Here is a 7,494-nt window from a genome sequence, read left to right as displayed (position 1 = left end):
ATTCAGGCCTGCAACGTTTTATTTTGAAAAAAGAGACATTCTTTTGTTTGTTTTTTGCATTATTGAGGGTGTGTGTGAGAGTGTGTGGGCCCTTTGGATAGGAGGTATATAGGTAACGAAATAAGAAAAGTGTTTAAAGTCAAATGGAATTTAATTAGAAAGCCCATTATCAAAAGGTCAATACATTTAAGTGATGTGAAGTATCTTGTCCTTTGAAGAATTGTTATTTTTTATTATTGATTTAGATATTTGTTTTTTACATTTACTAAATTCATAATTTGCATTTAAAGTATTGTGTGTGTCATGTTTACATTTCATGAAGGTGTATTTTGGGTTAGAAGTATAAATACTGATTAAAGAAATTGTTCATGAGGGAACAAATACTTTAAAACATAATTCTTAGTAGGATTAAACAAAAGTAGTATATCTATATTGCTGCTAAGTGGAGGCACCGTTGCCAATTAAAATTCATTTTTGTATAAAAGAAAAAGGGTTAGTTTAGGAATTTCATTTATTGTGCACAGGTTAGCAGGGCAGCCATTTGTTAAAAGTACCCAGGGCCCCGCCCATCGTACTACAAACCCCAGGTATACAGTGAAAACTATATAGCTACGTGGGACAGGTGTTACACAGAGATTCTTTCACTGAGTTTGATGTGTGGGTTTGTTGATCGCTTCAGAATATTGTTAATTGTTTATCTGTATGCTATATCGTGCTTATTTACATTTTCGAAAAAAATCATCATTCATTCATTTAAAATCTTAGGAAATTTAGCTTCTCCATACCTGATGCCGTAGCACCTTCTCAGCAGATATTCATTGATGTTTTCCATCTGTTGTACAGCAAACATAGTGTACATCACTGTCCTCGTTCTGACACTTCATTTAAACTCGGGCCTTTGCAAAGTAAAATGACTTGTATGTTTGTTTTACATGTCAGTGGTCTTAGATTTACGGTACTTTTATGATAACAATACTAGTAATTACCTGTACTTACGCTTTTCTTTATCTTTTTTTTAAGATAATGATGTTTTTTTAGTGGTGCATGACTATTCCAAAAATCAATATCTGCTAAATGTAAAAGGCTTCATGGAATTACAGGGAAACTTCTTGTAAAATGACAGTAATAGATGTTAATTATGTAAAGATAATTACTATTTTTGGCAGTTTGTTGTCAACCTGACAGTACTTTCATGTTTTTCAACAGACATTTTCTGGCGCAGTGCACATTTAATAAACACCAGAAAATAGGCGTCCTGATGGCGCCCCCCTCCAAGTTATGGGTTGTTTCCGAGGAGAGTGAGGAGCGTCGTGTGTTTGAGGAGGAGGATCCCACCACCCTCTTCCTTGATGAGGAGCCAGCGGCGGCGCATCGTTGCCCGCTTGACGACCAGTCACAGCAGCCTGACCACAAGCCTGAAGGCAAGAAACATAAGAAAAAGCCCCCTAAGACTCGTCAGCTCCACCAACCTGACAGTCAAGGGAAAAAGCCTGAAGGCCTGCAAATCACTGTGCAGGGAGGCAGCAGACCGGTGAGTCACGCTACACCTGAACAGTGCTGCTTTAAAGTGAGGACACCACTTTATACACAAGTTTGATGCCAACTGACCTTGTTCTGGTTTATTCTGTTTTGAAGTGTACAATGAGACAGCAGGAGACAAGGAGAGAGATACCTTTCACCTCCGGAGAGCGAGAAAAGACCTGGAGTAGAAAGAAAGACTACAGGAGGGAGAGACCCAGTTCTCCTGCTCTTGCGGAGAAAAAGAGGAGTGAAGAAGTGAATCGGCTGGAATACCAGGTGAAGTTTTTGGCTGGACAACTCGACTACACCTGCGATAAAACTGTGTTGCTGCAGAGGGGTCTCCAGGAGAAGGAGGCCAGCTACAGGAGGTTGTGTGAGGAAAAGGAGCTTCTCCTCAAAGAGAAGGAAAAACTCCTGTATGAAAACGAGGTCCTTCATAGTGACTCTCTCTCAAGAGAGGCAGAGATCCTCAAAGCACAAACAGATAAGGATGCCAGCACCAGGATCTGGGAGGAGGAAAAAGAGACTCTTCTCAACAGCAATGATATCCTCCTACAGGTATGATCTCCTATTTTAAAATGTTATTGCTCACTGTTAAGACTTTAAATGGTCCTGCTCCTACATATATATCTGATTTATTGGCTTGGCATATGCCCGCTCCACCATTAAGACCTGCAGATGGAGCCCTGCTGGTGATTCCAGGTCTGGGTTTGTGATGAAGGGTTATGGGGCTTTTGCTGTTAGAGTCCCCACACTTTGGTCCTCTCTTCCTGCTGAACTAAGACAAACCAAGTCTCTAGCTTCTTTTAACTCTTGTCTTGAAACTTTTCTTTTGTGAAAGCTTTTACAGATGTGTGATATTTGTTTTTATCTATTTATATATACTGTTTTATTTGTACTCTTACTTATTTGGGCTTACTCTTATTTTTGCCTTGTCTAGTTTTATTTCTTTATAAAGCGCTTTGCAACTTTGTCTTAGAAAAGTGCTATATAAATAGGTATTATTATTATCATTATTACTACAGCAGGTGGAGGTCTTGAAAAAAGACGCCGTCCTCTGGGAGTGTGAGGTACTTGAACGGCATGCTGCAGAGAAAGAGGAGGCCTTGGCAGCGGTCGAGAAATACTTCACCTCCAGGTTCTCTTCGCTGAAGGAGGAAACTGAACAGAGGATGGCAGCCTCCCTCCACCAGGTGGAGGAACAATTTAAGACCCACCGTGACCAGTGGCAGCAGGAGAAAGCTGGTCTCCTCAAAACCATGGAGGAGACCAAGCTTGCCCTGCTCCAAGCTCAGGAGGAGATACAGCTGCTGAAAAGGAGCAGTGAGGAGCAGGAGCAGAGATGGGCAGCTCTTTTGAGTGAGAAGGAGGAGGAAAAGGTGCCATTAACATGTTCTACGGCGTCAACATCTAAGGCCAATAAGAAAAATGAAAAGGAGCTGGCAAAGAAGAGGAAGGTTGAACTTAAACTCCTCGCCAAGAGGGAGAAGGAAGAAAAGAAGCTCTCGGCCAAAATGGAGAAAGAGCAGAAGAAGGAGCTCAAATGTTTGACCAAGATAGAGAAGACAAAGAAGAAGAAGGGGTGCTTTAGTTTTTTCTTCTAAACTAAACTGAGCACACCATCACAGCCTGCCAGCTACAAAAAAAACTAAAAAAATAATCATAAAAAAAAAATATATATATATACACACACACACACACACTATATGTACAAAAGTATTGGGACACCTGGCCATTACACCTACAGGAGCTTTTATGACATCCCTTTCTAACTCCATAGGCATTAATATGGAGTTGGTCCCCCCTTTGCAGCTATAACAGCTTCCACTCTTCTGGGAAGGCTTTCCACAGGATTTTGGAGTGTCGCTGGTAATTTTTGCCCATTCATCCAGAAGAGCATTTGTGAGGTCAGGCACTGATGTTGGATGAGAAGACCTGGGTCGCAATCTCCGTTCTAGTTCATCCCAAAGGTGTTGGATGGGGTTGAGGTCAGGACTCTGTGCAGGCCAGTAAAGTTCTTCCACACCAAACTCACCCAACCATGCCTTAATGGACCTTGCTTTGTGCACTGGGGCACAGTCATGCTGGAACAGAAGAGGGTCCTCCCCAAACTGTTCCCAAAAAGTTGGAGGCATAGAATCGTCCCTATGTATTGGTATGCTGGAACTAAGGGGCCTAGCCCAACCCCTGAAAATTCTATGCCTCCAACTTTGTGGGAACAATTTGGGGAGGGCCCTCTTCTGTTCCAGCAGGACTGTGCCCCAGTGCACAAAGCAAGGTCCATTAAGACATGGTTGGGTGAGTTTGGTGTGGAAGAACTTGACTGGCCTGCACAGAGTCCTGACCTCAACCCCATTCAAACACCTTTGGGATGAACTAGAACGGAGATTGCGAGCCAGGTCTTCTCGTCCAACATCAGTGCCTGACCTCACAAATGCTCTTCTGGATGAATGGGCAAAAATTCCCACAGACACACTCCAAAATCCTATGGAAAGCCTTCCCAGAAGAGTGGAAGCTGTTATAGCTGCAAGGGGGGGGGGGCAACTCCATATTAATGTCTATGGAGTTAGAATGGGATGTCATGAAAGCTCCTGTAGGTGTAATGGCCAGGTGTCCCAATACTTTTGTACATATAGTGTGTGTGTGTGTGTGTGTGTGTGTGTGTGTGTGTGTGTGTGTGTGTGTGTGTGTGTAAAAATATATATTTAAAAGATATTAAATATCTTCAACACAATGAATGATTTTAGACTTGTTCTTGTTTTCATGTGACGGGTGTGATTTTTATCTATCAGGGATTGTTAATTTTCTCTCTAAAGTGCAGTAAGATTTATTCCACATGGTTTCTAGCTGATCCTGTATTTACCAGACCATCCAGACAGTTGCTTATCATACTATAATGGAAGGAACTCTGTCTGTGTCTGTCTGCCCTTCAGTCTTCTCGACAACCATTCATCCGATCGACTTCACACTCGCTGGGTGTGTTGCTGAGGACCCACGGAAGTGCAGTGTCAAGTGAAGTTGTTTGGATGAGCGGTTTGACAACATCGAAGGACACACACACACACACACACACATACAGACACGCATTCATACAGACAGATGTTTTTCCCGTGGCGACCAGACGAACAGCGCCACCCTGCCTCTGCAACAGTGGTGGCTCCTGCCACCTCTGTCAGGGGGGAAATTGTTGCAATGATGGCTAAGGTGACCCCCCCTTCAATGGGTAAATTAACCCAAGTCAGCAAACTAACTTAACATTGTCACATTGCATTGTACCATTTATTTTTTCTGGTCACCTCAAGTAGCAATACCACCAGTCAACCACTGGATGGTAACATAAGACAAGGACTGGCCCTGAGCCTAAATACTGTACAATATTTGTGGACTCCTACATACAGCAGTTCATTGTAAATGCCTTGAAAAAATTAGTTTGGCTCTACAACGACTGAACAATCCCCTGTTGTCATCTACGGGCCTTCAACAGAGACACAACCGAGAGCATCCTGACTGGATGCTCCACCGCCTGGCATGGGAACTGTACTGCCCACAACCACAAAACCCTGCAGAGGGTTGTGTGGACGGTCCGGGACACCAGCAGATGTGAGTTTCCCTCCATCCAGGACATATACAACGATGTTGTGTCAGCAAAGCCCGTAGGATTATCAAAGACCCCAGCCCCCCCAACTATGGACTGTTCCAGCTGCTACCATCAGGCAGGCGGTACCGCAGCCTCAAAGCCCGGACCAGTAGGCTGCAGAACAGCTTTTTCCACCAAGCAACCAGGCTTTTGAACAAAGACCATTAAAGACACTAAGCCTGGTGCCGGACTGACTGGTACTGACCTATAGTTTTCAGTGGATGATCAGTTTACACACCACACACACACACACACACAGCACCTTACATACACCACACACTATTTATTGTTATTGCTGCTGTTTTGTTGTGTTGTGTTGTTGTTGTGTTGTTGTTGCGGCTGCAGTGTTGAGGAGCTGAAACACAAGAATGTGACTCTCTTGTACTTGTATAATGAGACGTAACAAATAAAGAGTCTTGAACCAACAGATAAACTGTCACCTGTCAGTTTGGCCTCATAATCAGCTATGAATGTGGACACACACCTGCTTTACCCTTCATCACATATCAGTGAGTCAGGTCTTCACTCTCACAGTCACCTGCTTGAGTCTTCATCCCACAGCCTTGCTTTCTTGACAGCAAGACTGACTCTGACACTCCACAAACCCTCACCTCCCAGAGGAGGAGGTGGCTGTTCAGAAGGGTGGTGTTTTGGGGCAGAGTGGATTAGATCTGCCCACAGTAACTGAGTTTAATTCCAATAAGGAACCAGTAAAATGTTCAATTCCTCACCTTATTACAAATGACCTTTCATGAAAACCGGTTCAGAATGAAGCGTATTAAAGTGGACTCTGAAGACCATCTCCCTCCTGTGACACTAAGGAAGGAGAAAAGGACTTGTGGCGACTGGCTGGACAGAGGGACCGAGCTGGGAAGGAGGTGCAGCAGGTAAGGGCGATCAAGGATGGAGATGGAAATGTGCTGACAAGCGAGGAGAGTGTGTTGAGGAGGTGGAAGGAGTACTTTGAGGGGCTGATGAAGACTATGTGTACTTATTGTGTAATAATACACAATTTTTATACAAAATACAAACAGCTGAGTGGGTGAGCAGTTGTAATGTACAGTAAGTGGGGTTCAGTATTTACTGCACATAAACACTCATTTCATAATCATGTTGTGTTATAAGACGTCACATGTGATGAAAACAGCTTAGCACCACCTGGCAGTGAACCACCGCCTCCAACACCATCAACAAGCACTGGAACCAGAAGGTAAACACACTTCACACAACACAACACAGACCACCTGTGATGGTGCTGCCCAGTTACACATATGCTGCTTTGCTTTTTGTGCTGCACATGACTGCACCTCCACCCCATGCTGCTCCTTTCCCACTTAACAGTCCTGCTACACACACACGTCTCCTCCACCACACTGTCCAGCTGTTTGTGGACATTGTCTTGTGTGGTGTTTTCACTCTGTCGTCATGGAGAAACACTACTTCATCTAACTGTGTACATGTACACAGCTGCTGATGACAATAAAGTGGAGTTTGAACAGACCACAGAGCTGCTGATGAGTCCAAATAGACTTTCACACAACAAAGCTCCACCTTGCTGCTGCACCACATGAACACTGCATTTTAATAGTGTGTCTGTTCCACAGGGAACAGGAGGTACAAGGAGACATGGGACGACAAGTTCCTCCAGCACAGCCAGAAGATGAACGAGTCACTGTCAAACACAATGGAGCGCACAACCAATGCTGCACTGAGCCTCATGGACCCACTTGGACCTGCAACAGCAACACAGCAGCAGGGACTTCACACAGGTTCAGCCAACATATGTGTGTGTGTGTGTGTGTGTGTGTGTGTGTGTGTGTGTGTGTGTGTGTGTGTGTGTGTGTGTGTGTGAGTATGTGGTTGTGTGTGTTCATGGTTCTTCAGTTGTTCTGCATTGATAAATTATACACAAATATAAAAAAATACAAGTTGTTTAATATATTTAATCCAATACAATAAAAAACTGAATAACAATTGAATATTTTAGAAATTTTATTTATGTAGCACATTTTATTACAAGTAAGCTCAATGTGCTTTACATTAGAAGACAACATATCAAATATAGGCATAAAGCTTACATAAACATAGGTAACATAAACAATCTAAATATAAGAATACTAGAAGAACCCTACTACAATGTAGCGGTTTGGTTATCCACCCGTCTAAATCTCCCTCCTCTTCATCCTGCCAGCTAACTGCCTTCCCCCTGCCCCTAAACCCCCTTCCCACTCCAACTCCCTCCCCCCCAATACTCAGAATCATCTGAAATGCCGAGAAAAGTGGTGTTTAGCCATTTTTAGAAAATGCATATTTTGCATAATTATGCATAATTATTA

At 43.3% G+C, this 7,494-nt stretch overlaps 1 protein-coding gene across 1 annotated transcript in view; it reads left to right on the top strand.

The window, feature by feature from the left end:
• LOC130110628 (NACHT, LRR and PYD domains-containing protein 12-like) overlaps positions 1-7,494 on the top strand; it is a 571,318-nt gene that overhangs the window by 66,020 nt on the left and 497,804 nt on the right.

This window comes from Lampris incognitus, chromosome 1 (genome assembly GCF_029633865.1).
Source record: "Lampris incognitus isolate fLamInc1 chromosome 1, fLamInc1.hap2, whole genome shotgun sequence".
Taxonomy (NCBI): domain Eukaryota; kingdom Metazoa; phylum Chordata; class Actinopteri; order Lampriformes; family Lampridae; genus Lampris; species Lampris incognitus.
This window is presented reverse-complemented; position numbering and strand designations above follow the sequence as displayed.